At 32.4% G+C, this 27296-nt stretch overlaps 2 long non-coding RNA genes across 2 annotated transcripts; both read right to left on the reverse strand.

Annotated features, from left to right (window-relative positions):
- Nucleotides 1-1580: 1580 nt before the first annotated feature.
- LOC136273979 (uncharacterized) lies at nucleotides 1581-3131 on the reverse strand. Its single transcript, XR_010712222.1, has 3 exons — nucleotides 2978-3131; nucleotides 2196-2338; nucleotides 1581-1850 (listed from the first exon to the last, which is right to left on the reverse strand). It is a non-coding gene; the product is annotated as an uncharacterized lncRNA (long non-coding RNA).
- Nucleotides 3132-23872: 20741 nt separating this feature from the next.
- LOC136273980 (uncharacterized) lies at nucleotides 23873-24541 on the reverse strand. The gene is made up of 2 exons (XR_010712223.1): nucleotides 24387-24541; nucleotides 23873-23972 (listed from the first exon to the last, which is right to left on the reverse strand). It is a non-coding gene; the product is annotated as an uncharacterized lncRNA (long non-coding RNA).
- Nucleotides 24542-27296: the final 2755 nt, after the last annotated feature.

The raw sequence follows: 27296 nt of genomic DNA on the forward strand, positions 1-27296 counted from the left end.
TTTTCAGGGCATCCAATCAAATTGTTCATTTTATTCAGCTTATTCACAGTAACGGCGGCACAAAGTGATACTTGCTTTTATTGCACGAATCCAGAAAAATTAGTTTGAGGAAGATATATACATTTGGCAGTTTTTACCATGTATCTCAAGTTATCTATTACTTCCTGCACCTACAGGATGAGCTGAAGAGAAATTTATTTTCGGTATTTGTTGTGACATACTTTAAAGTGATGCTGTATTGCTGTTGCCATTATCAACACAACTGTGTTTTTTCAAGAACAATAAATAACTCAGAAGAACCGCTATATGGCATTATACGAATTACTCTAAATCTGCCAAGGGGGAGATGAGAATTTTAAACCAGATAGTTAACATTTAAGATATTCTTAAAATGACGAAAATAAATCTTAATAAAACATTATTTTGCTATAAAACAAGGAAATTTCAACCCCACAAAAATTTGTGCTTCAACAATATACAGAGCCTGTTTCCATATATGTTTACTCAATATGTTTACCAAGTTGAGAAATACCACAGTTATAAGAAATCTTTTCAGTGAAACTTATATAATGTACATGACAAAATAATGTTGATAATGTATTGAAAAAATATTTTTTTGTTTTCATTTTCTCCTCCTATGGGACTTAAAACTTTTGGGTTCATAAACTTAAAAATAAAAAAAATGTTGGCCTAATCATGATAATTAAATCAGTACCAGTAAGCCTATAGTACACGGTAAACAGGCAAAATTATTTTGTAAATACCTGGTTCCAAAAAGACATAGCACTTCCCCTATTAATTTCATTTTGCAGTTGATCTCTTTCTTGCTCCCATGGTTCACAACCTTCCCAATCTACCATCTTCTTCTGATGCATCAACACTATAAATGATCGAGGTAAATTAATTGCTTCCATTATTAAAAGATTCATACCAAAATATATGTTTATAATACTACAAGAACTCATTTTCTTTAGTAAAAAGTTGGATAGAGCCTTTGTTTTAATCAAAGAAATAAAAATAATATAGGCTTGTGTAAACTATTATAGAATAATTTTTTAAAGACATGTAAAAAATTTAAAAATATATACATCTATCAGAAATGCATGTTAGGCCTTACAGTACTTAAGATAGATGACAATGTTTTTATATTTTTTCTTTCTCTGTCACACAAACAAGAAGCAAGTGCATGCAAATAATTCCTGGTTATTATATATAAGCATAGTACTGCACAACACAACACTCTCATTATTATATTATGCAAACTGTTGTATACTAGTAGTTGTGATGTTTCTTCATGTATGTGATGAGGAGTAAATTTTAGTGTATTAGTTGTAATTATTATAGTGATTTTAGAATGCGTTATGAAGCAAATTAACATCTAGAGTGGTCAAGTTTTATGAGTTAGCTTTTGATAATCGGAGCCTTGCATGGGTGCTATTGTTTGCAGAATGTCCTGCCATTTTTAATTTCAAGCGTTTTTTCAACGTTGATGTAATTAACAGACTTGTCCAAGCGTTTCTCTGACTAAATTTTTAAAGAATAGATGATCTGAAAAAAAAACTAAAATTTAACACCCTCACTGAAAAATGGCAAAAAAAAGTTTTGAGATGGCAGTATTTTTCAGGGTTGGTTGGGAAAGCGGAAACAAACCTATTTTTTCTTTAGGCCCTTTAAGATTTTTATAGAGTTAGAGTGATGTAGAAATGGAATTAGTTTATCAATATATAGATTAATTGAAGCTAATGATCTGAGATAGTCATCAATTGGAGCCAGAGTAGTATAACAGAGAGGGGATTTTTATTTAGGATTCAAACAGTGCACAGGAATAAAGTATGTAATTTGACTTCCCTCTGGGATGATGTAAAAAAGTTGTAAATAGATTCATTTGTCTTTGCGAGATTCAGTGATGGAAAAATATGTTTTAAATTAATTACCATAAGAGAAATGACAGCTATCTCTGTGACAACATTATTTAGTCCATACAAATAATTAGTACAAGCTAGGTGTTCACTTTTCTAAAATCTTTGAATGTTGAATTTTCCAACTGCTGGAACCCTTGCATGACTACCACCATAAAACCAGCCAAATATGTTTAGCTATACTTGATTAAGCCACGGCCTGGCATTAAACCAATATCCATATATTTAGGTACGTAAGAAAACAAAAAAGTATTTCATGAGAATCTAGACACTTACCACAAATCTCTGTAAACAAAATATGTAGCCAGATGAGAACCCTTCTTCCAAGTTCTCACCTTCCTTCTTTGTTATAACCTTTCCTGTATACACTAACAAAAAGTCGCCTGCATTTCTGCGGACAGTTGTTCTGACTCCTCTGCCTATAATACATAATATAAGCGTACAGGAAGCTACATGGAAATTATAAAGAAATTGTTGATTTCAATTTACATGTAATTGTCATATGTACATGTATATACTATTAGATGAATTGCACTGATATCATATCAAAGAATTTGTACAAAAGAATTTTTTTGTATTTTTGCAGAACAGTAGCTCCACGTGAAATTGAGGTTGACAGACCGTAGAGCTACAGTTCCACCCATGCAAAAATTGTATATTTATTGCACACAAAAAGTTCAACATGGTTTTGGACTATTTAAACTAATTTAGGAACATCTTCTGTGAAAATTTTAATACCGAAAATGTTCTTCCACAATGAAGAATCCACAGTAGTCACTAGTCAACTGAATTTTTTATTCAATATTACATGTACTTCCTTGGAAAATGAAGTTCCTTGGTTTTAAATTTAATGTATATATATTTGTGCAGCTATCAGCGGGCCATATAGCAGAATTTATTGAAAATATGGAGTAATACCTGTTGATAACCATGAAGCACGCAAAAGTAATAGGATTCATGAAATATTTAACTCACAATAGAGGAATAATACCAACTAGATTGGTCTCCAAACAAAATTCAGAAGTTTAATTTAGGGCAATTCAAAAATGTTTCCTTACCTTTGTTCTCAAATAAACTTATATTAAATCCTGGTGGATCAATATTCTTTTCACTCCATTTCCTTGACTCTTCAATGGGATTAACTCTTTTTCAATCTTTTTTTGACATGGTTTTCAATATGCTAAAGCACATCCATTTTTTTGTTTAACTGTTTTCCACACTGCAAAGATTGAGAGATTATAGTAAATCCCGGTAGTTTATAAAACAGTTTTCTCTGTGTATAATCACAAATTTTAAACTGATGATCATAAGAGTAAACAGAAAAAAACCCTTATCATTCTGTCGAATAACAAGAAACTGTTAGATTACTTTTATAGATGAGTCTAAATAGTAGTTATGGGTGGGGGAACATAATAATGTTTATACCATTTGACTGTCCTTAAAGGCCGCGCACATTTTTACCGGGTGGTAAATCTCAGGTGAGGGTGGGGCTTAATTTCTAGAGGTGTAGAAGCCTCCGGGGCTTGCAGTCTACCAGCGGTCGTGAACGCTGCTAATCATTAAACACAAGAAGCGAATTAATACACAGGAAACAAGCATTCTGAGAGTATTGCATAAGCAATACACGTCCCCTTCCGGTTTGTGGAAATTGTGAAAACAATGCACTGTTATGCAGAATATCGAACCCGAACATTAAAAAATTCTCGAAAATATGTCAACCAGACGCTACAAAAGTGTAATCTTGATCTGTATTAGTTTGACATTTTGAAGCTGTTCAGCAAATTTCATATTATTCCTAAAACACATAAAGAAAAAAAGTATGGAAAACTGAAGTGGGACAGACAGACAGACGGACGGACTGTCGGACGCTGAGGAAAGCTATAGTCCCCTCCGGTGAAAACCTGTAGGGGACTATAATAAATATTAATAATTAATCAGTCAGAATTGGTCTTAGTTTGAATATGTTGTTGTTCTAATGATATGAAGCAATTTGTTATGGAAATGTTACGCATTGTCCGAATTACACGTGTGTAATGTACAATTTAAAAAAATCATTAAATTAATTCTGCTCTAAAAATGTAACTCAGTACATTGTGTTTAGCACTTGACATTCATGTTTAGGAAGTCAATTTTAATAAATACAAGAGGCCCAGGGGCCACATCGCTCACCTGAGCAATAATTGCCTTAATTCTGATCAAATTAGCATTACAGTATCAAAATATCTTGACAACTGAGTACAGTAGATCTTGCTAAAAAAAATTGAAAATCTGCCAATTTTTATCCACCTCTTATTTTTTAGTAAAGCCCCTTTTGTTGTTGTACCTGTAAGAAGATTTTTCTCTATTCCTATAACCCCCCCCCCCCCTCCCCATTTCGTGGCCCCACTATTCTCAAGGGAATCATGGTTTCATCAAACTTAAATCTACCTTTAATCTCATAACCTGTGCTTTCACACTAAGTACTGAGTTTTGGACCGAAAACTTTCCCAGAATATTTTTAAGGATTGTAAAACTTGATCCCCCAATTGTGGCCTCACGCTACCCCCGGGGACCATGATTTGAACAAACTTGAATCAACACTTCCTGAGGATGCTTCCATTTTAACTTGAGTTTTTCTGGCCTAATAGTTTTTAAAAGAAATTTTTTAAAAGATTTTCTCTATATATTCCTATGTAAAACTTGATCCCCCAATTGTGGCCCCACCCTACCCACGGGGACCATGATTTGAACAAACTTGAATCTACCTTACCTGATGATGCCTCCACTCAAAGTTGAGCTTTCCTGGCCTAATAGTTTTTGAGTAAATTTTTTTTAAAGATTTTCTCTTTATATTCTTATGTAAAACTTGATCCCCCAATTGTGGCCCCACCCTACCCCCGGGGACCATGATTTGAACAAACTTGAATCAACACTTCCTGAGGATGCTTCCGTTTTAATTTGAGCTTTTCTGGCAAAATAGTTTTTGAGAAGAAGATTTTTAAAGATTTTCTCTATTTATTCCTATGTAAAACTTGATCCCCCAATTGTGGCCCCACCCTACCCCCGGGGATCATGATTTGAACAAACTTGAATCTACACTACCTGATGATGCCTCCACACAAAGTTGAGCTTTTCTGGCCTAATTGTTTTTGAGAAGAACATTTTTAAAGATTTTAATCTATATATTCCTATGTAAAACTTGATCCCCCAATTGTGGCCCCACCCTACCCCCGAGGACCATGATTTGAACAAACTTGAATCTACATTACATGAGGATGCTTCCACTCAAATTTGAGCTTTTCTAGCCTAATAGTTTTTGAGAAGAAGATTTTTAAAGATTTTCTCTATATATTCCTTTGTAAAACTTGATCCCCCAATTGTGGCCCCACCCTACCCCCGGGGACCATGATTTGAACAAACTTGAATCTACATTACATGAGGATGCTTCCACTCAAATTTGAGCTTTTCTGGCCTATTAGTTTTTGAGAAGAAGATTTTTAAAGATTTTCTCTATATATTCCTATGTAAAACTTGATCCCCCAATTGCAGCCCCACCCTACCCCCGGGGACCATGATTTGAACAAACTTGAATCAACACTTCCTGAGGATGCTTTCATTTTAATTTGAGCTTTTCTGGCCTAATAGTTTTTAAAAGAAATTTTTTAAAAGATTTTCTCGAAATATTCCTACTTAAAACTTGATCCCCCAATTGTGGCCCCACCCTACCCCCGGGGACCATGATTTGAACAAACTTGAATCTACACTACCTGATGATGCCTCCACTCAAAGTTGAGCTTTTCTGGCCAAATAGTTTTTGAGAAGAAAATTTTTAAAGATTTTAATCTATATATTCCTATGTAAAACTTGATCCCCCAATTGTGGCCCCACCCTACCCCCGGGGACCATGATTTGAACAAACTTGAATCTACATTACATGAGGATGCTTCCACTCAAATTGGAGCTTTTCTGGCCTAATAGTTTATGAGAAGAAGATTTTTAAAGATTTTCTCTATATTTCCTATGTAAAACTTGATCCCCCAATTGTGGCCCCACCCTACCCCCGGGGACCATGATTTGAACAAACTTGAATTTACATTACATGAGGATGCTTCCACTCAAATTTGAGCTTTTCTGGCCTAATAGTTTTTGAGAAATGATTTTTAAAGATTTTCTCTATATATTCCTATGTAAAACTTGATCCCCCAATTGTGGCCCCACCCTACCCCCGGGGACCATGATTTGAACAAACTTGAATCAACACTTCCTGAGGATGCTTTCATTTGAATTTGAGCTTTTCTGGCCTAATAGTTTTTAAAAGAAATTTTTTAAAAGATTTTCTCGAAATATTCCTATGTAAAACTTGATCCCTCAATTGTGGCCCCACCCTACCCCCGGGGACCATGATTCGAACAAACTTGAATCTACACTTCCTGAGGATGTTTCCATTTTAATTTGAGCTTTTCTTGCCAAATAGTTTTTGAGAAGAAGATTTTTAAAGATGTTCTCTATATATTCCTATGTAAAACTTGATCCCCCAATTGTGGCCCCACCCTACCACCGGGGATCATGATATGAACAAACTTGATTCTACACTACATGAGGATGCTCCCATTTTAATTTGAATCTTTCTGGCCTGATAGTTTTTGAGAAGAAAATTTTTAAAGATGTTCTCTATATATTCCTATGTAAAACTTGATCCCCCAATTGTGGCCCCACCCTTCCCCCGGGGACCATGATTTGAACAAACTTGAATCTACACTACCTGATGATGCCTCCACACAAGTTTAAGCTTTACTGGCCTAATAGTTTTTGAGAAGAAGATTTTTGAAAAATACCAACAAATTTTCAATAATTCTCATTTATCACCCCTTTAAAAAGGGCGTGGCCCTTCATTTGAACAAACTTGAATCCCCTTCACCTACTGGTGCTTTGTGCCAAATTTGGTTGAAATCTGCCCAGTGGTTCTTGAGAAGAAGATGAAAATGTGAAAAGTTTACGACAACGACGACAGACAACGGACAAATTGTGATCAGAAAAGCTCACTTTAGCCTTTGGCTCAGGTGAGCTAATAATTGTATAAGAATTCAAACCACTATATATTAGGAATGTGGAATGTAAATTCAGCCTTTTTATGATGACAGTATTATTGGAGTTCGTTTTCCATTTAGTGACGTTTTCGTGCAAAAAGTTCTAGTTGAGTGTATTTCCAATAAATACAGCTTTAGTAGCTCATAAGATTGTTTAAATATTTTTTTTTTTTTTACATGTTTTGGAACTGCTTATGCATCTTCGTGGAATTTAGTAGGTCACATACAAATATAAATTGCATATTTTCAATTACTGACTTTTATTTTCTATAAAACAATGTTAATATTGGTAATGTTAAAAGTTCAATTTTAATTCCCCTTTTTTATACGTGACGGAAGATATCAAAGATAACGTTGTTAATTGCTAGCAAACAGAAATCAGCGGACCTGGCCAGATCAAGCTCGGACGATCACGTCCATCGAAATGGGTGCTATCGTTCAAACTTCATTGACAAGCGGCATCATTTTGAAGTTTGTACAGGTAAAAAAGGGGGCGTTTGTAAAATGTTCGGCCTTTAAACTTTAACAATGTAAAGAACAAATAGATGCTGCGATTTCATTGGGTGTTTTATTTTTAATGATGGTGTAATGTGTCTCATGAGCTCAACTTTTGTCAAGGGTTTATGCAAGAAATAACAATAAGCCTCATTATTGTGAAAATGGGTTTCTTCTTTAGCTAAAAATTATTTTTTTTCAAACATTATTTTTTAATTTACACCAAAATTGTGTATAACAAATCCTGACGGTTAGAGCATCACAACATTCAATGTTTCAATTAATGTGTCCAGTGGGAGCTTCGTCAAAAGCAGAAAAGAGAGAGAGAGAGAGAGAGAGAGAGAGAGAGAGAGAGAGAGAGAGAGAGTGTGTGTGTTTAAAAACGACGAAGGATTGGGTACATCCTCTCAACGTCAACGAGTGGAATTCATGCAGGACCCATGACAGGTACCCCTACCGAATCGATCGTTTCGGCAAAAATAGATTAAACCTCCCTTCACACAGGCAAACATAAGGATAAATAACTTCCAACGGCTCTAGCTGCAAAAGGTATTGTAAGGTGTTTCGTACCTAGTGTTTACTAGTTGGAAAGATGACATGCAGTCAACTTTCGCCATTTTGATGATCCTTAACGCATGCGCAAAAAGGTACCGGGTTCGTTCGCCCCACCTACCTGTTCGCCCAAGTCCATTCGCCATAAAGGAACGTAGCATCGGGGGGGGGGGGGGGGGGGGGGTGCAAATCAACAAAATAGGCATTAGGCATTATAACGATCAGTGAATTACGTCTTCTTCTTTTTTTGCTTGTCAATGTTGAAATAATTACGTCTTAAACATTTAAAAAAAAAAGAATACTGTGATTTCAATTAAAGTCAGTTAAAGAAAATAAAGAAGATTTTATTTTTCTATCTTTTTCATCCAACATTTATCATCGATGTTATGTTTTTAATTCCGTTAACAATGTTTACAATTGTTCAACAAAACTAAATTTTCTTTAAATAACTGACTTTAACTGAAATCAAAGTATTCTTTTTTTAAATGTTTAAGACATAATTATTTTAACAGTGGAAAATGTTAATTAATGGTTAATAATTTAAACTGAAAATTATGGAAAGCTTTTTTCTATATGTTCGCTTTGTTTTGAAAACAATTTAATCCAATGAGGATACGAGCAGCGGCTTTTTTGATTCAGAATAAAAGTTTTTATAGCCCTAATCTTATCAAAAGAATCTTATTCATTATTAATAATCAATCTTCTAAGTTTGCCATGCAGCTACACGGAGGTTAATCTGGACACTATAATATGTGTTGAATCCACTGAATGCGGTTTTTTATCTTATATAATTTGAAACTTTATTTACAAAAAATCGCTTTAAAATTATATTTTAATATTGCAAACGGGCCTTGAGCGAACACATTTCAGGGCGAACGGAAATTAGAGCGAACGGCGTCAAAGGGCGAACGCGTTTTAGGGCGAATGAACATATGGATATGGATATCTAGGTATATTGAACATTACTATAAGCTACCAGCCTAGCCGCTAGGTCTTTAAATTCAGCCAACCACTTATTAAACCGACATATTTTGTTAATTTCAAGCGAAAATATAACGTACAGTACAAGTTAAAATTCATAATAACTTATCATATGAACTAAATATAACTAAATAGGATAAATATCAAGTTTGGTACAAAGTGGTAACTGAGGTAGCAATTTCGAGTTTGATGCTTAGCATTAAAAATGTAAGCTAGGTATATCCACGTAGCGGCTTGTCTAGATTTCTGTTCAACAGCGTAGCTGCTACATGTACATGTACGTAGCCCCACGTAGCCGCTACGATCCTTACACATGTTATTATATTTATGCAAATGTTTAGACAGATAAAAATGAAAACAGCAATATTATTAAACGTAATATAAATTAAACTGTAACATTAAAGGTAAGTCATGATTTATTTAAATTGTGTTTTAAAAAATTGTACGCATTAAAACCCTAGTTAAAGCCTCAGACGAGATGATACACCACAAATAATCAATCACAAAAATTAAAATCATACACAACGATATATTTCACAAAAAATATAATGATGGATACTTATAGTCATTACATAATTAAATTTTCATAATTGACGCTAATTGTAATGCCTTCATTTTTTTCCAATTGCCAGCGGTTACAATGTGTGTTTTTTTGTTGAGTCTTTATATTTATATGTGTGTATGAAATTCGTTGGTATCTTTTCATTTAATAATCTTTTACGCCTTGCAATCGGTATGTTATATTGATTGTGCGTTTATAGCTTAAATTGATTCGTTGATATATTTTCATTTAAAAAAGGACAAATTTCTGGGATATCATATTATTTCATATATAAGTTGTATGATGTAATAATATGCAAACAGGCGCGGATCTAAAATTTACTTAAGGGAGGGGTGTTGGGGAAAATGATGTTGATATATTGTGTTTACATAGTACAAACTACTTCAAAATCAAAAATGTACAAACTATAATGGTTATAACACGTTTTCATGTCATAATAGCTAGGTTAGAAACTTTTTAATTAAAATGAAATTATTGCTTTTATTTTCCTCTACACGTCCCCAGTACTTTCTGATTTCATGTTTACATGCCATTGGATATTTTCTTTAACGCCATGCAATTAATATTTGTATGGCACATTTATTGTGCATACCTAGCTTTTCGTTTGATAACACATTAATTAATATTGCTCTGAAAATTGCACATCGTCTGTATGTAATAAATGAATACAATGATCATCCTGCAAAGACAATGGCTGTTAATATGGATGCCTATAGAAGATAATGAGCAATTTTTGTTGACGTCTTTAGTTAGTTGTATGAAATTGTATGTGATGGTTTATGTACATGTATAATATTAACGATTTTAAGTAAATACTGACTTATACTGTTGGAAATAATTTACCATTATACCAGTTTGTATCGATCATACACAGCTTCTTGCACTGTATTTGTAACTGAAGGTATGATTCAATTTAATCGAAAAAACAAGTATGGATGTAAATTTCCGTTTGTTGAATAAATTCCTTAACATATTTATAACACACACTATGCGATAAAATATTTTTTAAAAACCAAAACAAATAATACTTACCTTAATCTTTTTACGCGACATTGATCGTCCTTGATATCTGTATGTTTTCAAGCGCTTATATGATCCAGATAGAATGTAAACTTCCGTTTTAACCCGCGCATGCGTGTTACCCTTCGTGGTGTGTATACCGCCATGCTGACGGGCTGATAATTATACACACACAACATACACAAAACGGAAAAATACTTCCAACTGGTCCATGCACCAATTTTCACATATATGGTTTATGGCATGATTTTAAGCATTTCTAAGGTGAAATTCAACTGAGGACCAGATTTTTGTCCTCACTTGAATTTTGTGTTCTCAGTTGTTGCTGTGTAACTTGACGTCGGCTCTCAGTTGCCAGTGTTTACGAACGCACACACAAACACACACACACACACACACACACACACACACACACACACACACACACACACACACACACACAGCAGCAGCGATGCTATATCCCCTTTGCAAAAAAAATGCGCGAGGGGATAATTAACTTAAATGTATATGTATATGGCTCTAAAACAGTTGTATTTTATGTATTTATGTAAAGCATTTGTCTATTTTACTAAGGTTCTGTATGTATCATGTATCATGACCAGGTGCTAGATTTTAAATTACGTCACACGTACATGACGCTGTGACAAAAGACCAATTTGTTCCTTTGTAACAAGCTCATTTCTAGTTTGGCGTACATTTGATTTAACAATAACCAGAATAGAAAAAAGTAACAAAACCATTATTTTGTTGCTATTAATATTTGTATTGATCATTGTTATAACCGTAGTTGTTTTTATTGATTCCACAGTAATTAAACAGAATGAAGACAAAAACGGTTGTTTAAATTCCTTCCTTTATTATAAATGAAAAAATAAATAAAAAAGAATCAGTATGTACCATGACACACAAGTACATAGATAGATATAAGAAATACTTTGCTGAAATTAAAAGGTGAAACTTAGGCGTTTGAAAATCTCATATTTGAAAGGAAAAGATAATAAAATTCTGGAGGATGCGCAAGCAAATGGAAGTGCCTACCTACGGTTACATTTAAGCTGAGTTATTAACTATTTTAATGATTAGAGGGCGATGCCAAACACGTCAACTTCACAAAGAACAAGATACTCTGTTTTCTTAGAGATCTTTACGAATCTCCCCTGTGGCGACGTCGGACAGTCGACGACGACCAGCTGTGACGCAGTACCGGGGCCGTAAAACAAACCACAGAGACTGTTAACATCTGATTTTGTCGTGCCTACAGTAACGGTAACATCATTCAGACGGCCAGACAGATCTAAAAAGAAGTAAAATATGGACACTTACGAGGGTTGTGCTGCCATCTTGTACATTTCAGGGTAAGAATGTAAACATTTCTTGAACTGGCTTGTTTCTGCCCGAAGATGGCCAAAAAATTTGCCAAAAGATATAAAAGCAATATATATGAAGTCCTATGTGCCATTTTGTATGAAACGTATGCATGCAAGAACACAACAATACTTTTTAATCACTCTATACACTTGTCAAATTACCCTAAAGCCATTAAAAAGGTGCTTACCCAATGTACACCCACATAATATTTTTGTTCTTGAAACTTTTTTGTTTTTGTATTTTTATACATTGCGTTTTTACGTTTGATTTAAAATGCTGACTTTAATACCTTTTTAGCTAACCTGAGCTTAGCTTTTCTGATCACTTTTTGTATGACTGTCTGTAAACTTTTTTTTTCATTTTCGACCTCTCCTAAACCACAATTTCAACCAAATTTGGCACAAAGAATCATTTGTAAAGGGGATTAAAGTTTGTTAGAATGATGGGCCACGCTCTCTTTTCAGGGGAAATAATCAGGACTTATTGAAAGTTTGGGGTTATTTTTCAAAAATCTTCTCAAAAACCATTCGGCCAGAAAAGTTAAAACGTGGGCCCACAATTGTAGGTCAAAGTTTTGCATTGAAATATATAGAACAAATCTTAAAAGTAATCTTTTACTCAAAAACCATTATGCCAGAAAAGCTGAAACTTGTGTGGAAGCATCCTCTGCTAGTGTAAATTCAAGTGTGTTCAAATCATGGTCCCTGAGGTATGTTGGGGCCACAATGGGGGGGGGGGGGGTGTCAAAGTTTTGCATAGGAATATATAGAGTTAATCTTTAAAAATCTTCTACTCTAAAACCATTTTCTAAAAAAAAGCCGAAACTTGTGTGGAAGCATCCTCCGAGAGTGTAGATTTAAGTTTTTTTTTTTCAAATCATGGTCCCCCGGGTAAGGTGTGGCCACAAGGGGGTGGGGTCAAATTTTTACATAGGGTTAATTTGAGTAAATCTTTAAATATATTCTACTCTTAAACCATTTGCCAAAAAACCCCGAAACTTGTGTGGAAGCATCCTCAGATAGTGTAGATTTAATTTTGTTCAACTAATGGTCCCAGGAGTGACCAGAGCTCCAGGGACCACAGAAAGGGCTACTATTGGGGGTCAAAGTTTTACATAATAATCTTCCTCTCATAAACCGTTTGGCCAGAAAAGCTGAAACTTGTGTGGAAACATCCTTATATATTGTAGATTTAAGTTTATTCAAATCCCCGTGGGTGAAGTTGGACCACAATGGGTGGTCGTAGTTTTACATAGGAATATATAGATAATTTTAACATTTGTGAAAGTAACCTTAGGTTATGTAAATTAAAATGTTTTTTCAGAAATTTTTAATTCACCAAAACATATGTTATAATATATGGTTTTACTTATATGAACACATTTTGACATGTTGTTAATTCTTTAGAATTGTTAATACTTTGGCCCCTAAACAATTCATGGGTTTCACAAGTTTGATGTAGGTTTATATGCCATTTGATTTAGATCGTCCTGAGAACTGTAATATTCAATATGTAAATGAATAAACTGTGACAAATTAAGTAATTAACATTTAAATTCGTCAAAATCATATTTTTCAGGAGTAGAGTTGGTCCACATTAAGGGGGGGGGGGGGTCCAATTTTACAAAGGAAGACATTTAAAATTCACTAAAGCTTAAATATTATTATATATGGTTTTACTTGTATGAAAGCATTTCAACATATAATTGTTGATTCTTCAGAATTGTTGTTAAGACTTTAGCCCCTATAGACAATTCATGGGATTCACAAGTTTGAAAAAGGTTTACATACATAACTCAATATGTATAATTAGTGCTCTGTGAACCCCCTGGAAAAAAGAGATCAACGATAAACAGAATATAGAAAAGAATTTTTTTTCTAAAAGAAAAACAATTTCTAAGAAAATGTGCAACATTAGTGAAGGTAACCTTTGTAATGTAGAGTAAAATTCGTCAAAATAATATTTTTCAGGAGTAGGGTGGGTCCACATTGGGGGGTTCAATTTTACATTTTTTTAATTCATCAAAACTCAAATTTTATAATATAAATAAACTTTCACAATGTCTTAACTTTGATTTTTTAAACTTTAATTCTTTATTTTTTTCTAAATATGTGTATTAACTAATTTATTTCAATGAAACTCCTGAGCAGAATAAAATGATGAGACAAATATACATCCCCTTCCCAAGCTATCACCAAAGCCTTACATGTAGCTGACGTGAGATATTACTAATGACAGCTGAATGTTTTTGTTTCTGAATATGTAGCCAGTTTTTATTCTGTGCTAGTAGACCTTTTTAAACATTCTAAATACATCAACAATAAATGACCAGTTTGGCCTCACAATGCATTAAAAATCCCTACCATATACACTACATGAGTGTTCTGGTCCTGCTGTAGACTCAAATCCCTTGGGATACATAACATTTAACATTTTAATAGAAGGCTTTATTTCTTTCAATGCAGTCAGTTTTTATTAAGCATTAACAGAAATTAAGAAGATGATTTCTTTAAGAAATAATTGCATTAAGACTATAAGATCATTTTTGCCCCGCCCTAGAGTCACAACCCCTACTTTGGGGGGGGGTTGTATGAAATCTACAGTTTTGGTAGAGGGCTTCCTGGTGTACAATATTAGGAATTCAATTTTCCCTTGTGTGGAAGTAAAGAAAATAATTTTTAACCATGATATTCATTAACACTTTACATCCACTTAGGCCCCGCCCCAGAATCAAAACCCATACTCCAGGGGGCATAAAATTTACAGTTGTAGTAGATGACTTCCTGGTTAACATAATTATGAAGATAATTTTTCTTCCAGATGTTTGAGAGTAGAAGAAGAATTTTAAACATTATATACATTAACACTCTATGGCCATACCCCCCCCCCCCCCCCTCCTCAACCCATTGTTAAGGGGCCATGAATTTTACAATTTAGGAAGAGGAGTTCTTGTAATCATAATCATGCATTCAGTTTTTTCCCACATGTCTTCGAGAAAAAGATTTAACACATATTTACCATATAGCTATATTGACCCCACCCTATGGCCTTAACCCCTGACCCAGGGGCCATGGATTTCACATTTTAAGTAGAAGATTTCATGCACGTCATAACCATGCATTTAGTTTTTAAGGCGTCGAGCTAATGCTCGGCAGCCTTCTAGCGATCGTCTGGATTGGCAATCGTCCAAAAATTCATGCACTGCACCGCCTTTTTGATGCGCATAAAAAAATAAGTTCCTTGAAGTATTAAACGTATTACAAGATTTGTATTCCTTTTATTCAACTAAATTGTGTACAAGAAACCCAACTTTGCCTCCCTGGTTATTGACAACTCATTGCATTAGTATAAATTTGCTTAATCAAGAAATGGCGGATGAATACAATAAGATGCAATGTAAACATTCACTAAAATATTATTTAAGTTTATCGCTTACATTTTGATTGGAGACTGTGTCCGATAGAAATAAAATTTGATATGTAAATGTATTTGTTATCGGGCATGGTCTTCAAAATAATTGTAAGCGATAAACTTATCTAGAGATTTTGTTGCAATTAATAAACACGATAATGCAGTTGGTTTGGTCGAGCATTTTAGATAGCACGTGTTGTGGATTTGTTTGTAAACAACCATAGCATAGGTAATCTTGTTTCAAACGGGAATTGAAATAAATAAAAGTATGTTTATTATTATAATTAGGGACACACTGTTAATGTATTCAAATTATGAGCCTGTGAAATGTGCAAAGACTTTTTAAAGCAGAAAGAAAATAATTTGTTTTTAACTTTGAAATTTCTTCGATTTTTGTAACCATGATAAGTTATTGTATTATAAACTCATCACTACATATTTTATAACGAAATATACTGATTATTGTTTTTGAAACAGCACAAAACGTAATTCATTTCCTTTTTTATTCTAATATTATTTGATAAACGACTATATATATTAATACAGAATTTCAAATTATTGATATCATTCTATATAAAAGAAAATGTCAGCTTGACGCCTTTGTGGCCGTTCCGGCCTTTGATTACAAATATAAATGGCAATAGATAAGATGACTTTCTAAGATTAAATATATCTTTACTATCCAGCCATATTGGTCTAACCCTAGTGCCTAAACCATTGACCTAGGGGCCATAAATTTCACAATTTTGGTAGAGGGCTTCATGAACATAAACTCAATGCAATAAACTTTTTCCTCATATGTGTGGGGGTAGAGAGCTTTTGTTTGCACATTTGGTCCCGCCCTCAGGACCCTGGGGAAGGTGGAACCATGATTTTCTCAGTATAGATTCTTCTTACCATAGAGATGCTTCAAGGTTAAAATGGTAACAATTGGCCGTGTAGTTTTCAAGAAGTTAAAAATGTTTCCGTACGACGCACGAAAATCAATTGCAATAGGTCACCTGAGTAACTCAGTTGACCTAAACAATTTCTAGAGAAATGCGGGAGTTTTACATATATATAGTTCATTATTATGTAACATCGTTGCATCTTACATTTATTAGAACATTAAGAATTTTAAGATGAAAATATATCAGCCAAATAATGACTATTATAACTTTTTTTGCAGATAATAAAAAAATAATTAAGCAACAGTTTCTCTTTCTTAAATGAAGCTACCGGTTAAAAAATTTAAACATCAGTATTTTTCCTTCCTTTCCTGTATTACAATTTGATACAATGTAATGTTGTTGTTAGATACGCTTACCTGTTCCGTCACTGTCAATTCCTCTGTTAAGAATTCTTACAGATTTGATGGAATACACAGCCTGTAGATCCACCATCCACCAGGGACTTGTGTCGCCATCATGTGTGTGTGCACACATGTCTACACCAACGTTTGTTCCTCTGTTGCCATCAACTGCATACGCGGCGTTATATTCATTTTGCGTTGTTGACTGTTCGGCAGGTTTACCCAATGCCATGTTCGTCAGAACTGCCAACGATATTACAACAAATAATACATTTGTGATAATGATAAAAAAATTCTATTCACTACATTAATTGTATAAAAAATTTTGCTTTGAAAGATAGAGCTGTTATTGAAAATATACAATTTCAGCGGAAAGCCAATTGACTTGTATTCAACACTTTTCAGCATCAAGATGTTATGTCATAGTGCTTCCTATGACGTATCAACGTGTTAAAAATTCTGAAAAACGGATTTGATTTGAAGGAACAAGTACACAAGAAATATTTGTTTAATTCATATTTTCAATCATCCTAATTTTGTTAAAGCATTTTTCACACAACAAACATTTAGTTAGTTTTGAAACAGAGTTTTGTAGTAAACGAAATGTTTCTTTTTATGGCAATAAAAATAATTGAATCATTTTCGAAAAAAAAATGTGTCAGTGTTGAACATTGTATTCTGGTTCAGAATATAAAAAGTAAGGTTTGCAATCAAAACTAAACAAAATAATGAAAATATGGATACCAGATACATGTAATACACTCTTAAAACTAAGCTGCTCTCTCATCGAACGTTGTATAGCTTAAAGGCCCCCGCCTATATTTTTGCACTGTTTATTACCTGCATGTGACTCCTATTTACAATTTTGCAACAAAGTTAAGTTGGCAGGGGACATTTTAATACAATTCCCTGTATCTAGGGAATGTGTGATTTCGAAACTCTGTACATGTAACTAGAATTCCCACTGTTAAAGTTCACCACAGATACCTTTCACTTCTTGTAAGGCCAATCACTATTTTCTGTAAGATTTACTAGCAAGAATGAGTATATTTTTCACCAAAGTGGTTTCTCTGAGATTTCAACACACTTATATTTGCCTTATTTTCTTGATTTCAAGCTTATTCCCTGCAAAGGGTTGACTTCCTCATACCGTCCGCATGTTGCAACATCAGTGTAAGAAACTTACCGGTGTATAGTTTACCATGTCCCATCCATCTAATTTACGTGTTATTTTACCTCCCGTTTGTAACTTTAAATTTCATTGTGTAAAGTCAACACAACAGTCATAGCCGCAAGATTTGTGTTTTGCTCTTGATTGTCATGTTCTTTACATAAGAATATATTGGCATTATAAACATAATCCAGATTTAAACAATACTAGTAATGCTCTAATATATATTTTGAACTAGTCTGTTATGAAGATGTTTGAAAATTGCCTTTTTCGTTATTTCTCTTGATAGAATAGAATTTCTTCAGCTTCATAACTCTGCAAAAAGCCCCCTTTCCAATAAAAATAGATATAGATAACAACCGTAGATATACATGTTCATGTATCCCTTTTTACAGCGAGAAATTTCACAAGACAATTTGTTTCAATTTTCCTGTAAAGATTCTTTAAAAAGAAGGAACATCTGCCCCAGTGAAATCTCCTGTCCAGTTATCTACGTACAACTCACTGAATAAAAGCATGGGCAACGAAAAGAAAATTTCGAACTCTCAGGATGATGTATTGAGAGATATAGTTGCGGAGTTGAAACATTTAAAGGAATGTGTCGGCAAGACAGTAAAAATGATGAATTGAAAATAGTCCTAACATCGACAATAAAAGAAATTTTCAATGACCACAAAGTTGAAATGGAAGAGTTGTGGGACGAAAAAAATAAAGCAATCATCAATATCATAGATGCTCAAAAAAATGAAATTGAAAATCTAAAATCAAAAATTAATGAAATGAGAACAGAAAACGACGAGTTCAAAAAATGGCACAACCTGCAATGAGTAAGGCCAATTGGAACGAACAGTATTCGCGGAAAAACAACATTAAAGTCCATGGGGTGAAAGAACAAGAGGCCGAGAATACCAAAGCTGTTGTGCAAACTTTGATCAAAGAAAATACAATTTCAAATGCATTTGAGTCCCGGTTCCGGTGAGTATCATTTATCGAATTTGAAAATCTCTTATTTTTGCTACCTAATGGTTAAGATACTATCCGTTAATTGTCAAGGGCTTGGCGACGTTGCAAAGCGCAGGGATGTTTTTTATTATTTGAGATCATTGAAATATAATTTATATTGTTTGCAGGACACACATTTTACAAAAGATAATGAAAATGAGGTCAGAGATTTTGATTTCAAGGTTCTCGCTGAAGAAGGTGATATTGATGGGAATAATTTTTTATTACTTAAGATATCTATAGAAAGCCATGATGTATATTTTTGCAATATTTATGGTCCAATTACGGACACCCCGCAATTTTATGAAAATATACAAATGCACATTGATGATATGCAATGCCAAAATGTTATCTGGAATGGAGATTTTAATTTGGTTTTAGATTCTACTATAGATTTTTATAATTATAAGGGTATAAATAACCCGAAAGCTAGAAATAAGGTTCTAGAAATGGTTGAGACTTATGCATATATAGATTGTTTTAGACAGTTACATGAAGATTTACGTAGATATACATGGAGGAAACGATCCCCTCAAGCAAAGCAGATTATACTTTTTTTTTTATATCTGAATCATTTTTGTCTAGTTTAGAAACATGTACAATAGAATCCAGTTACAGGTCAGATCATTCGGCCATAAGCATGTCTTTTGTCTTTAATGATTTTAAGAAAGGATGAGGGCTGTGGAAATTTAATAACTCCTTACTTTATGATAATGATTATTAAGAGTGTATTAGAGATTTTATACTTCAAGTTAAGAAACAATATGCTTTACCAGTTTATAATATAAACAATTTTCATCAGTTGCCAGATGAAAGTATTCTTTTCACCATTAATGATCAGTTATTCCTTGAAACATTGTTAATGGAAATACGAGGAAAAACTATTTCCTATTCATCATATATTAAAAAGAAAAAAAAGATAAACGGGAAAAAGAATTGCTGAAAGAAATTAAAGACATTGAAAAGAATATTTCTGAAAGCAATGTAGATTAACTATAAAACAAATATCAGGAATTAGAAAAGCTTAGAAAACATAAATTACAGGGCAATTATATTAGAAGTAGAGCAAAACGGATTGAAGAGAGAAAAACCATCATGTTATTTTTGTAAACTGGATTCCAGGAATTTTATAAGTACGATTATTACAAAATGGAGTTAGATTCAGGGGAGGTAATATATGACCAGACAAAAATCCTGACTGAAACTAAAAACCTTTATACAAAATTATATGAAAACAAGTTAGATAATGTCAACTTTGGTTTAAATAATTTATTAATATATGCTGACATTCCTAAACTGTCCGAACGGAAACAGATTCTTTAGAGGGTGAAATTACTTTTAGTGAGGCTTCAAAAACACTTTCTAGTATGAAAGCTAATAAATCACCTGGATCGGATGTTTTTTCATCAGACTTTTTTAAGGTTTTTTGGAAATACATTGGTGTTTTTGTTGTTAGATCTATAAATTATGGATATAAAAATAATATATTATCAGTCACACAAAGACATGGTGTAATTACTTTTCTACCTAAAAGTGACAAAGCTAGACACTATATTAGGAACTATATATTTGGAGAAAACACAAGGTTAATATATGACATAGTGCAATATACTGAAATTTAAGAAATTCCCGGTCTTTTATTGCTTCGACTTTGAAAATGCTTTTGATACCTTATCTTGGAATTTTATACAACAAACTTTAGAATTTTGTAACTTTAGTCCCACTATTAGACAGTGGGTTAAGATTTTTTATACAAACATAACATCTGCGGTTATTCAAAGTGGCAATCTTTCTGAAATTTTTAATATTCAGAGGGGGTGAAGACAAGAAGATCCACTTATATATTCCTGATTTGTGCAGAAATATTGGAGATACAAATTAGAAAAAATGAAAAAATGAAAGGTATAGCAGTGGGTAATATAGAAAAAAAAGAGTTCACAACTTGCAGATGACACCTATATTATCCTGGATGGAAGTGAAAACCATTTCTACATTACCTAGGTTCTCGGAAATGTCCAGCTTGTGTATTAATTATTCAAAAACTCATACTCTATGGATAGGTTCCAAAAAGTATAGTAATGATATACTGATTCCAAATAGCAAGCTGAATTGGGGATCTACTAAATTCACCTTTCTTGGAATAAATTTTGATGTTGATTTGCTTAATATGCATAGTTTTAACTATGATCCAAAATTGGTTAAAATTAAGTCTAATATCCTTAAACAATTAGAGAAAAGACATTTAACTCCCATTGGCAAAATTACAGTTATTAAGACATGAGTGCTACCTTTGTTGAATTATATACTAATGTCTATCCCAGACCCATATGTCTTTTAATGTAAAGAAGTAGAAAAGCTAATCTTTTCATTTATATGGAATGGCTCAACTCACAGAATAAAGAGGGATGTTCTTGTTCAAAAATATGAGGAAGGTGGTCTTAAGATGATAAATATCAAAGCATTTATATCTTCCATTAAACTATTCTGAGTGAGACAGCTTTTTTTACAAACAGGGGGTTGAGTCAATTCATTCTTAATTTTAATCAAAAATAAATTTACATCATGTGGTATTGAATACATTAATATACTTTTGAAATCATTAAAAAACAAGTTCTGGATAGATGTATTTAAAGCATACTTTGATTCATATTGGAGGGAAATTTGTTTCAATAAACAACTATTTGATAATAATATTAGATACATCAATGATATCATTGAGGAAGATAGTACTTTTCTTAGTTTTGATAAGTTTTGTGATATGTTTACAAATGTAACAGTCAACTTTTTAGAATATGCATGTATAATCCATGCTGTAAAGACATACATCAGATAATTGGGTGAAAACTAAACTTTAAGAAAATTAGCAAACCCGCTTATTAGAGAAAACATATATAAAGTTATGAAATGTAAAAAGTCAAAGTTCTTTTATGATATTTTAAACAAGAAGGCGGAATGAATTATTAGATATAGAGGACATGAGATGGAAATTAATCCATAAACTACCTTTCATATTAACAAAAAACTGTAAACTTTAATGGTTCCAATACAGAATAATTAACAACATTTTGGCAACAAACTCTTTTTTATTCAAAATTAAAAAAGTAAACTCTAAAATGTGTACCTTTTGTCACAGAAAAGAGGAAACTATAGAACATATATTGTGGGATTATGATTGTGTTCAATCGTTTTTTAGAAAATTTTAAACATTATTTAAAAGAGAAAATCATTTAACAAGAAAACTTTCATTCTAGGCATCCTTGGTAAAAGCAAAGATAACCTTAATATCATTTTTCTTTGGTTAAAGTACTATATTTACACATCAAGTGTTGAGTGTTTCTTATGCAATGTCGTCTTTAAAGCTCTTCTATGAAACACAGAAATTTATTTCTTACAAAAATGGTGAAAATGAGATTTTTGATACTCATTGGAACATCTGAAATCCACTTACTTGAATTTTCCTTCTCTCTCTCTCTCTCTCTACCTCTCTCTCTCAAATAAAATCCTGTACTTCTGAATTATTATATTAAAAGCATCATAATCATGCATTGTATGTCTGCAGAATGTGTGAAAAAAAGAAAGAACATACTAATGTACGAAATTTTGTTAAAGATCTCGACATTTTAAGACATCTGTTTTCCTCATTAAGGTAGTCTATCCATAACTATGGCGAATTTCACAATTTTGATTGATCTATACTACATCAAATACATATTTTTAAGCTATTATAAGGCTGATATAAACCAATCTCGGGTGTATGTATGTAGTCAATTAAATGAACTTATTGCACTCAAAACTTTTTCAAAGAGTTGTCTGCCCTTTAGGAAAATATTAAAAAATCAATTTATAAAAATATGCATGGTAAACTATGAATTATTTTAGTATATTCGAAGAAAGGGAAAGCTATTGCAACATTTTACCAAGAGAAATGTAAGAAATTACTTGTACCCCAAAAAATATATTTAAAAATGCATTTTTCCCATAGACTTCAATGTTCACTTCAACATATGATCAATTTATTGATATTAATTTTTTTTTGAAGATTTCAAAGGTCAATCTTTATCATTTAATAAACTCCTTAAAATCACAATAAAATGTTTGTGATTAAACTTGCAATCTATTAGATATGAAATATGATAGTTATGGATGGACGACCTTAAAGTCAGACGACACGTTCCTCAATTTTATATAACTTTTTCAAGGAATTTGTTGATGGTTTACTACTATTTTGACAAAAAATTAGGGTACTTTACCAGGCATTTCTGCAAAATACTAGAGTATGCAATTTCCTATATAATCTTCTTGAAAATACACTTGAATTGCTGATATAAAAATAAATACATATACACCACAGCAAAATTCACTATATTGGAACTCTATATCGGCCGGGGCGGGGCTTTGAACTCACGACCTCTAGAACCTATACGCTTCTGGCATTGAGCGGCCACTGTTCTAACCACTTTAATCCAAGTAAATATTAATCATGTTTAAAATAATTATAAAATTAATATTTTTTATTGGAACTTTTTATTACGAGGAGATACAAAAAAGATGCTCGAGGAACGTGTCGTCTGACAAGGGTCATTCTGGCACTCATTAACATCTTGCATGAACTATTTAAATGAAAACAACAAGGGGATAATGTAGGAACGAAGAACTCATGTCAAGGTAACTAAATTCACAATCATGATGGCTCCATTTTTTCAAACTTGGTTCGGCATTTTAATTTTTATTACCGTATCTCTTTAAAATATACGTTTTGACCAAGTTGACCATTTACCAAGTTTATATGCACGATAATCAAGATTATCCAGGGTATACACATATATATAAACAAGACGAACACATTATACAATTTCGAAACTCTAAATGTAACTTAAATAAATAAGTGTATTCATTTGTTACTAATAATAGGCACAATATCAGTCTGGTTCCAGATAACCCTTATTTATCAAATTTGTTAACATTTCTGTTTTAAATTTCTTATGAAAGTGAAATGTCATTAAGTTTAGAAATAAAAGACAAAATCATCATGAATGAAGTTTGTATTATTTTTATTGGAATCCACATAAATATGAAACTTAAATATAAAAAAAAATCTTTTAAGGCAAACTGCTGGACAAAATCCCACAAAAATCTGAAAATATAAACAATATTCATTGGTTAATAAGATGAAAAAAAGAAATTGAATGAAATTGAAAAATTAAAGAAAATACTGAATTATTGCAAAAATCTTGGTATGAAAGATCCTGTTTATGAGTTGTCTTTCTTTATTGTACATGGTCTCAAATATCTTGGGACCATTTTTTAATTAATAAAATTCACGAAGAAAAATTAAAAAAAGGAACAAGTCTATGCTAAATATGTACATGTGTATATATAAGATGCGTAGTGCTTATGATAATATTTGAAGATGAAAAGTTATATTTTTGATGAACGCATTATATATATTTAACTATTCAAAACAAAATATTAGTAGTGAAATTGCCTTTTACTTTTTTTATATACAATAGCAATTATAAACAACAACCATACGCATATTTATACATACATTAGATGTCCATAGTGATACACATGTACGTGTGGAAATGAAAAACATGCTCCTTTTCAGAATTCTGTCCTTCCCTCAACTGGCTTGCAAATACGGGCTTCCACTGCTATTGCTACATATACCTAGCGTTATCTATTTTAATCAAAAACCATTAGTTTAATGTCTAAGTTTCAATGCAAGTAGTTTACTGCAAATGTTTTACATTTTGGAAATTGGGATCAATTCAAGAGATCGTACTTACGGTATGTATGATCGTCTGTTGCAGATGACATGACTAAAATGTATTGCCAATAGCGGTGATACAATAAATTATTTAAATTCCACGTTTTCCGTACAAAACAGCTGATAATCAATGTTAGTTTAAAGCTTTAAACAGGAAGAAAATTGACATACTTATAAGCGTTTTAGTGACTTTATTCCTATATCACCTCCCTCTTAAGAAGAGTTCAATTTAACGGTGTATAGCTATTTTGTACCACGACAAAATATTATCAATCCGGAACAAAATGGCGTTTCGAACGGATGTCAGACATGTTGTGACGATGTAGCCTTCCACCTTAACTTATACATGTGTTGGATGTTTATAATTTACTGTAGTAATTTTGGGGAAATCCAGGTCTAAGTTCTTGAAAAGGAGGTTGATGGGGTGGGGGGGGGGGGGGAGGGGTGTTGATGAAACACACTTATTTTTGATAAGTTTTTCCATTGTTCAACAAACAATAATTAAATCAAAATGAAAATAACCTAGTTTCAAACATAAAATGAAACATTTTAGAGCAGACACAACTGTAATCATTGTATGACATAATCTAAACAGCAACTGTATCTTGTTTAAGATAAATAGAACAGACATAAAGTACAGCCCAGCGAAAGGAACATGTTCATCGCAAGAAAAAGAATTTTAATGCCACCACTGTCCAGAACTACCAAGTCTGCTGTAACCATGATGTGATCGTATGAGTGCTTCACCGGCCTGAACAATGCTCGAAAATCGCCCAAAAAGGCATATGTCCATAAACTACAACTCGGGTTACATAAACAACAGCTAAGGACAGTCCTTATTGATTGAAATGGACACATCCTTACGACCTGACTAAACCTCTGCAGAACAAGACTTTGTAGCTGTAAAGTATTCTCATTTCAAAAAACCTATAAACTATAAAAGTACTTTTTTATATGATCAAATACCAGTATATTACAATGTCTGTCTGTAAGCTAGAATCTTAGAAAATCACATGGTTTTGACTTATCAAATGATTGATTAGACCTTGCAGATATCAACTTTCATTATCTTAAATAATTTGTTATATTTGCAATTATTGCATACAATATTAGACTCCAGGTAACATATATCCTCCCACCTCCAAGTTGATAAGTGTTAACTCCCTTTTTTCCATTTTCTTTGTTTAAACATTTATTGATAACTTAGTTTTTATTTGCAGCAAAGTATGAAAAAATTAAGAAACCAATCTTAAATGTAAAAACACTGCATTAGGAGATATATGCATGTGTCAAAGAAATGATCAAATACACCAAACAATATTCAATTATGTTGGATGTGAAAATATTTAAAGACAACAGACCCCATGTATAACAATTTTTAACGAACAAAATTACTTGTAAGGAAAGTTGTTTCCATGTGTGGTTTTTTTTAATCTGTGTTATGTAACTAATACTGGAATTAGCTTTTATATATTCATAAGTAAAATATTTGTATTGATGAGAATTGTAAGGTGAATGATCTGTGTTACAGTTTGTATTTTATACATTCATGCTACAAAAAGCAAGTACATGTACATGTAGTAATACTTGAGATATATAAACAATGTATATTTTACTTAGATTTAAAAATATTAATGTAGGTAAAGTAGTGAAATGTAGAAAGGTAAACCGTGTGAAAAGAACAATATTCATCATGAATGAAGTGTGTTGCATAATTTATTAAATGTGTACATCATATATTTGCACATGAGTTGACAGACTGCTCTATTGTTATTGACCAACAAGCTTTTCATATCTCCCTCTGGGTCATCTCTTAAATACTGATAGGCTTATGACATTCAAATCTGATCAGTTGGTACATCATGGGTAGAAATGAGAAGTTCAATTTGGACGTTATGGATTATCAAATAAATGTTGTCAAATCCTGTTCTAATGTAAAACATTAGATTATACAACTAACAAAGAAAAGGTTTATCCCAACTCGAAAGTGGGTCACTTTGACATTTTATGGACATACATATTCAAATCAAATCTGGGTCATACCTCTATAGTCAATTACTATCTTGTAGTGTATAGGTTTTTTTTTTTGCTAAAGATGGACACTTTAGTCTTTTCAAAAATATTTTATGATGTACATATTCATTGTAGTTCAAAACAAATTGAGACAAGTGTATCTTGTTCATGTAACAGTGATTTTTTTTTTAATTTATGTACATGCAGTTATTTTGTAAATTGCATTCATATTTTTTAAAAAGTAAGATATTTTTTGCATTTTTAAAGGGAGATTAGATTTGATAGGCATTTAATCGAGAAGAAAACAAGTACAAATGTTTTTTTTTATGGGAGGTTTTTTTCTTGTGCAATTTTATCATTCTTTAAATAAAAGTCTCTGATAAGGGAATTGCCTATGGATGTTTCTCCATTATTGTATCTTGGCTGTATTTTATTTATTATTGAAAACAATTTCAGTTTTTTGAACAAAATAAATTTGGAACTGTTTGAAATTGTGTTGTTTTTACATAAAGTAGAAACCTTGCTGAGCTTTTGTGAAAGCAAAAAAATACAAATGTTTCAGTAAGTTTCAGTTGCGGAAACCCTTTGTAAACAATATGTATTCCAATCGTATATGGAGTTTGAAACTATGCAGAAACTTCACGTTTCAATAAGTTTCCGTCGCGGAAACCATTT

The sequence above is a fragment of the Magallana gigas genome, chromosome 1 (assembly GCF_963853765.1).
Source record: "Magallana gigas chromosome 1, xbMagGiga1.1, whole genome shotgun sequence".
NCBI classification, from domain to species: domain Eukaryota; kingdom Metazoa; phylum Mollusca; class Bivalvia; order Ostreida; family Ostreidae; genus Magallana; species Magallana gigas.